The sequence below is a fragment of the Saimiri boliviensis genome, chromosome 12 (assembly GCF_048565385.1).
Source record: "Saimiri boliviensis isolate mSaiBol1 chromosome 12, mSaiBol1.pri, whole genome shotgun sequence".
Taxonomy (NCBI): domain Eukaryota; kingdom Metazoa; phylum Chordata; class Mammalia; order Primates; family Cebidae; genus Saimiri; species Saimiri boliviensis.
In genome coordinates this window covers 105,014,508-105,022,063 of record NC_133460.1, presented here as the reverse complement: position 1 = coordinate 105,022,063, position 7,556 = coordinate 105,014,508, and the positions used below count along the sequence as shown (strand labels likewise).

General features: G+C 39.3%; 1 non-coding gene across 1 annotated transcript; it reads left to right on the top strand.

Annotated features, from left to right (window-relative positions):
- The first annotated feature begins 2,511 nt into the window (after window positions 1–2,511).
- LOC120362629 (U7 small nuclear RNA) lies at window positions 2,512–2,573 on the top strand. Its single transcript, XR_005578480.2, has one exon. It is a non-coding gene; the product is annotated as a U7 small nuclear RNA (small nuclear RNA).
- The last annotated feature ends 4,983 nt before the right edge of the window (window positions 2,574–7,556 follow it).

The window sequence follows — 7,556 nt, the reverse complement described above, 5'->3', positions numbered from 1 at the left end:
TCTATTAGAATCTGCTGCTGGGCTACATTCTTTTCTACCTTAGTTACTCTGGTTTTGCTGTTGTTCTAGAGAATTTCATTCACTTTCTCTTTTGAGAAAAATGTCTATTAATCCTCTTAAAATCATATAAACTGGAAAATGCCAGATGTGAGCAATTCCCTAAGAGCATTATGCTTATTCTCATCTCCTCTATTTGGATTAGGGAGAGGGAATTCTTTCTCTCTGATACTTTCTGCTTTTTCAAGTATCTATAGAATGCAGGGAGAACCCATCTCCTCTACCACACATGCAGACTAAATTCAACGTCTTCCTTCTGAGATGAGCAATAGTTCATTCATTTGAATTATTTGCTTCTCTATGTAAACCCAAACATGTCTGAGACAGATCTCAATCAACATAGAAGTTTATTTTGCCCAAGTTATGGATCATGATCTGTGACATGGCCTCAGGAGGTCCTGAGAAACTGTGCCCAAGACAATTGTGTGATAGCTTTATTTTATATGTTTTAGATAAACCTAAGACATCAATCAATACCTATACAGTGGGACAACTCAAAGTGGGGGGTTGGGGGGAGGTTGCAGGTCACATGTGGATTAAAAGATTTTCTGGTTGGTAATTGGTCATAAGAGTTATCATCTAAAGGCCTGGAATCAATATAAAGAAGTGCCTGGGATAATTTATTTGTCAATGGAATTTAAAACATATTCACTTTCATTAAATAAGGAGTTGTGAAGACCATGGTTCTTATTATGTAGATGCGGTGTCATAGGTGGCTACTCCCAGAGGCAACAGGTAGCAAGTGTTTCCTATTCAGACCCTTAAAAAGTGCTAGACTCTCAGCCAATCTCTTAAGGATTAGAAAAAGACCTGGTAAGGAAAGAGGATTCTCTACAGAACGCAAATTTCCCCCACAAGAAACAGTTTTGCAGGGCCATTTCAAAATATGTCAAAGAAGTATATTTTGGAGTAAAATACTTTGGTTTCTTTCAAGGCCCTCCTGTCATGTGATGCTAGTAGAGTCAGGTTGGAATTTGGTATCCTATTGTTACAAAGAGTCTGTTCTCTTTTGTAACAATACAAAATTTATTTTTGTATTACAAAAAAATTTTTTTTCTTTATTGTTACTAAGAGGACCTGTGTTTCAATGTTAATGCTGGTCAGTTGTGTGTCTGAACTCCAGGGGAGGAGAGTAACTGAGGTATGTCTCACCACTCCCCTTCATGACATGATCTGAACTAGTTTTCAAGGTTTAGTTGGGTCCTCTGGCTAAAAGGAGAGTCAACTCAGTTGCTTGTGGGGCTTAGAATTTTCTTTTTGGTTTATATCTGTCATAGGGTTCACATTCAGAGTGAAGTGAATTAAAAGCCATTCTTTGCTCATTTTACTCTTTTGTTGAAAGACTTTCTTGTTACCAAGACGATATGTTGTCTAGTTACATAAAAATTACAGACAGTGTAAATTGACTTTCAAGATTAAGCAATTAAATAGATTTATTCGAATGGATTGTGCTTAAAAATGCTCTGTGCTTTGGAATTCACTGAAGGGTTCCCACTCAGTCATCTTGCTTCGCTGGGAGCTTTCGTTTGATGTTGAAGAACTGATTCTCCTAGCAGTAAGAAATGTTCCTCTTTATGTCTGCCAGTACTGTTTTTTAAAGTCTACTTTATCTGATATTAATACAGCCACACCAGCTTTCTAATGCTTAATGTTTGCTTAACAAATTTTCATACTTAGAAGAGAAATACGTTTCTTGTCATCAACATGTAATATATTTTCATAAACCCACTTGATGATATCTGCATTTTAACTGGAATGTTTAGCCATTTGCATTTAATGTAAGTTTTGATATGGTTGTCTTTAAGTCTTCTGTCTGGGTATTTGTTTTAATATTTATATAATTTATTTGTCAATGGAATTTAAAACATATTCACTTTCATTAAACATCTGTAAACTTCAGTGTAAACATCTGTAAACTTCACATTAATTATGAGGCCTTGAACAACCATAAAATCCCAGAGTTATAAGGAACCTTAAAGGCCTTCTAGTGTTGCTACAGTTGGGAGAAGAGTCTTATAGAAATATATTAAAACCTGCAATTGAAATAAATCATTATCTGACCAAGTTATCAGAAATCATGACTTCACTCAATCCTTCTCTTTTAGACACTTCCTAGAGACTCCAGAGCTTCTGCAGAGCAAAAGAAACTATCAATAGAGTGAACCGACAACCCACAGAATGGGAAAAAAAATTTACAATCTACCCATCAGACAGAGGGCTAATATCCAGAATCTACAAAGAACTAAAACAAATTTACAAGAAAAAAGCAAACAACCCCATCAAAAAGTGGGCCAAGGATATGAACAGATACTTTTCAAAAGAAGACATTTATGTAGCCAAGAGACATATGAAAAAAAGCTCATTATCACTGGTCATTAGAAAAATGCAAATCAAAACCACATTGAGATACCAACTCACGCCAGTTAGAATGGCGATCATGAAAAAATCTGGAGACAGTGTTACAGCTCTTTTAGAATTTGTCTAGCACGCTTTCTGGTTTTTGCCGGAAAGCCCCTTTCACATGAAAAATTAAAAAAAAAAAAAAAAGAAAAAGAAAAAGAAAAAATGTGGAGACAACAGATGCTAGAGAGGATGTGGAGAAATAGGAATGCTTTTAAACTGTTGGTATAAAAGCATTTTTTAGTGCAAATTAATTCAACCATTGTGGAAGACAGTGTGGCAATTCCTCAAGGATCTAGAAATAGAAATACCATTTGACCCAGCAATCCCATTACTGGGCATATACCTAAAGGATTATAAATCATTCTATTATAAAGATGTGTGCACACATACGTTTATTGCAGCACTGTTCACAATAGCAAAGACTTGGAACAAACCCAAATGACCATCAATGATAGACTGGATAAAGAAAATGTGGCACATATACACCGTAGAATACTATGTAGCCATAAAAAAGGATGAGTTCATGGAAACCATCATTCTCAGCAAACTGACACAAGAACGGAAAATCAAACACCATATGTTCTCACTCATAAGTGGATGTTGAACAATGAGAACACATGGACACAGCAAGGGGAACATCACACACGAGGGTCTGTTAGGGGTTGGGGAGCTAGGGGAGGGATAGCAGGGGGTGGGGGGATTGGGGAGGGAGAGCATTAGGAGAAATACCTAATGTAGATAACACGGCGACGGATGCAGGAAACCACTACCATGGCACATTTATATCTATGTAACAAACATGTACAATCTGCACACGTACCCCAGAACTTAAAGTATCATAAATAAATAAATAAATAAATAAATAAATAAAACAATATGCTTTGCCTCATGGCTTTTCACTATGTCCCTAGTATGGATAAGAGACAACTATTTTCTCTACAGGCTTTCATCCCTTTCCCCAGACATTTCCTATTATTAAAAACCAAACCAAACCAAACCAAACCAAACCAAACCAAACCCTCAGTGCATTCTGCATCTTCTGTGTGCAGACACTGTGATGGAGCAAAGGGGAGGAGGCTCAAGTGTGTTAAGGGCCCGACTGAGGCCTTTGGAAAGCCCAGCCTGAAGAAACTTTGAACTTTTATCTCATTGAGCTGACTTCCTTTCCAGAGTTGAGTCTACTTAAAAAAAAAAAAAAAAAAAAAAAAAAAAAAAAAAAGCAAGGAGAAGGACGTTCCATGACACCAGGAAACTGTCAAAGGGTTGTGCTGCTGCTCTTTGTTTTTTAAATAAACACTATATAATTGAACTTCTACAGATAGCTCCAAAGGTTTCAGCCCTTTGCTAGTGAGGTCAATTTTTTTATATGGCCAAAAAGATTTGGGCTCATTAACCTCTTTAGAGAATGGACAAAGGGTTGTGGTTCTCCTGGCCCGCAGGACACAAAGACAACTTCATCACTTCATAGAAGGCGGTTAAAAGACAGGTCCTGCTGTATTTTTCCTGGCAAGAAACTGGTTCAATTTAGGGGCAAAGATTTCTCATAGAAACCTCACAAGCCTTTTGCGGAATAATTCGAAATTTATACTTCAGAGAAAGGTATTCACAGATCCTGGCGGGACTTACTTAAGACCTAGACAGTGGTTAAAATTTACTATTCCAATTTGTCTCTCATAGCAGGGAAAACTCACCAATCATGTGATGAGTGTTAAGAGGCCTATCAAGGAGATTGTGTGTTAAGAGGTCTATCTAGGGGATTGATTGCAGGTCTCCTGGACCAACTGTGATTCGCCTAGGTTTTAACAAAAATGGGAACTCGCAGCCTCGTTCACTCATTTCTGATGCTAAATTCCCATTTTCCTTTTCACTGACATTGGCTTTTAGGCTTTAGGTATGGTTGGAAGAGTACACAGGCTTTACAGCTCAGAGGTCAAAAGCCAAAGTTATAAGAATAAGTTAGTCCTTGCCATCTTGACAGGTGACTGCAGTTTCAGACCAACCACCTATCCTGTGTGGTGATTGCCCAGACCTTTTGCTACCTAAGGGAACATTTCACTGAGGGCTGCTGGGTGCAGTACCTTGAATGTCTGAGCTCTAGACAATGGGATCTGTCTGTACATTACCTTGCATGCCACTCATGCAACAATAACAGCCTATTCTTTGCTTTCTGTTGGTGGACATTTGTTATTTCACTCTCTATTACTGTTGGATTTGGATTGCCATTTCTTCCCCTTAATTTCTTAAGGACTAAATATCTGACCCAATGAGTTCTAAATTGCCCAGAGTGTTCTATCATGGAATCATAAGTGGAGTTTTACTTCTCAAGGGACTTTTAAGAGCTGGGGCCTTTAAAATCATGTAGATTTAAGCCAAGTGCCAAGAGAGGGTCTAACTTATTTATGCATCCTTCCTAATCCCCTTTGTATAAGGTTGATGCTCACAGCAGGTTTTCTGAATCAAATCTTCCAACGCTCCACTTTATAAATGAGGATATTGGGGCTCAAGAGATGGATAAACTTTATTCATCAAAGACTAATTGAAGATCACCTTCAACATCCTACATCCTCCTTCCCACTAAAGCTTACTATTATTTCGAGACAGCTGAGATTCCACAGCTGCTGAGACATCTCTACAGCACTTCATGCCTACAACTTCCTCCTTGAGATAAACTTTGCAGCTTCTCCTAGAATAAATATCTTTAGCCCTAAAATGCACAACTTGCTACGCTTACTGCAACTTCCTTTTTCTTTTGAAACAGTCTCTTCTTCCTGTGAATGCAGCAAGTACTCCATGAAAAGGGAATATCCACTCTCTGCCCCCATTTTGGCTTTTTGACATCTCACCACCTTCCACTTTGTGCCACGTGCCCATGATCATTCCCCCAGCTCAGGGAATGCTGTTCCTTCTGGCTCAGAGGGCAGGCAGCTTCTTAGCCACAATAAGCTCCCTGTACAGATTCATTCCTCTGAAGCTGACATCTCTCTTAAGTAATGTTGGTGCCTCCTCACTCCGGGCTGGCTGGCTTGTCACACCTGTCACCTGAAGGGCTCTTATTGATCTTTGTGTTTGCTTTTCCCCACAACATTGTTCTTGGCTCTGACTCTATTACAGCACTGTGAACCAGGCTGTTCTTGGGTGAGGTTTGATGCTCCCGTGCTCTGCTTCTTTGTGAGGCCAGTGACTGGAATAAAAAGCTTCATGTTTTAAGACAGGGTTTCTTCATCTTGGCACTCCTGACATTTTTGATAAGATAATTCTTTGTTGTAGGGGTGTCCTTTGCACGGTAGGTTGTTTAACAGCATCCCTAGCCCCCGCCCACTCGATGCCAGTAGCACTCCCACTGCCAAGCTGTGGCCATGAAAGATGTCTCCAGATGTTGCTGTGTCCCCTCTGGACAAATTTGTTCCTGGTTGAAAACCACTGCTATACGCGGACACAGTCACCTGCTCATGTAACCCAAACACACAGGACAGTGCTCTGTGATTTTCTACCTGTGTGGGAGTGACCTGGAAGAGTCAAGTCAGAGTGAAGCTCTGTGTTCAGGAAACACACACACAAATATAAACTGCCTTTACAGAAGCACCAGTGTACTTTCTTAAAAAACACAAAAACTTTTTGTTCGTTTCTTAGTATACACAGAAGCATGCTGAAGAAGAAGGCATGCCTCTGTGGCTTAGTAAGATGTCATCACATTTTAATGGTGTTTAAGAATTTAATAAAGCATTCTGCATGTATTAGCTCATTTAGATCCTCAAGGAAGTAAATGGACTATTATTATTATGGCTTTGTTAAAATCACCCTCTGGAAACTGATTTCAGCAAGTTTAAAAAATTTCTGTACTAGATTTACTTTCTTGCTGAACACATTAAGGACATATACATTTCTTTTTCCTTTGGTTATAAATGGCAAAATGAAATAATTTTATTAAAAAAGTCAAATAGGTTCTATTCTGAGTGGTTCTCACTCTCTCTTTTATCCTACCCCAAATGGAAACACTAATTCAATTGCCTCTTATAGGTGAAAAAACATCCCCTTAGTGGTACATAACTGGGAAGGGGCTTTTGCTATTTCAGAAGTTTCTTGGTAGGCATTCTGCATCTCTAATGCCTCTTGGTAATCAGTTCACAAAACAGCAAGGGTCCCCAGCCAGCCCATCATTGCCAGCTCTCTCTTCTTATTTTCCTAGTTTCCTTGACCTTTACAAGTTCATCACTGAATGTCTGTTGTAATGTGTTCTCTTCCCCACTGCTTTGTCCTGCCTTAATCAGACTAAGTGATAGGTTTGATTTGAGGCTTCTTACCCCCAAGAGGATGTTTATCACAAACATCACTAAAATGATCTTATCTTTGGCTCAGTGGGATGATCTGCTACCAACAGCCCATAACATTAAGATGATGGCTAAGCCCTTCCAGGCAGCTGTGTGCCACCAAGTTTCCTCTGATTGTACGAGGAGTGCTTTGGTGGAAATGACTTGATCTGCAATATGAGTTGGTGTAGCCCCCAGCAGAATCATACTGGGGCTCTAGCAGGCCCAAAGCTATGTTAGAAAAAAAGTTGTTTTAATTTGCCATGTGCTTTTGGATGGGCATAGGTTGAAGACCTGAAATGTGAAACTTGACAAATCAAGTTCCAAGAAAAGATGCTAAATGCATGGTGGGAAGTATGAAGAATGTGAGAGCCTGGAGTTTGCCCATGATGGGGGCCCTTGTTCTGAGCACATGGAGACACCCAAATGCTTTACCTATATAGCCAGACCTAGTGGGACTGCAGTAAAAATTTAGTCTGGTGATGCTTAGTTTATTCTTGCAGATTCTAGCTGCTTAAAGGAGTCCTGTGAAAAAGTGGTGGGGCAAAAGATCCTACCTGGACCATCTCCTACATAGAACTGCAGATACTGTGCTTACCCAGGGTGAACTCAGAGGGAGGCGTAAAGTAGAGCCCATGATATAACTATCAGAACTTCCTTTGAAAGTCTGCAGAAATTCTCAAGCTTAAACATTCCAGAAGTAATTGTTAAATTCCCTGGCTGACTGAAGAATCCATTATGAAGCCGCTTCTTTCTTTTTAACAAACTGAATTTGCTGAAACCAGCTGT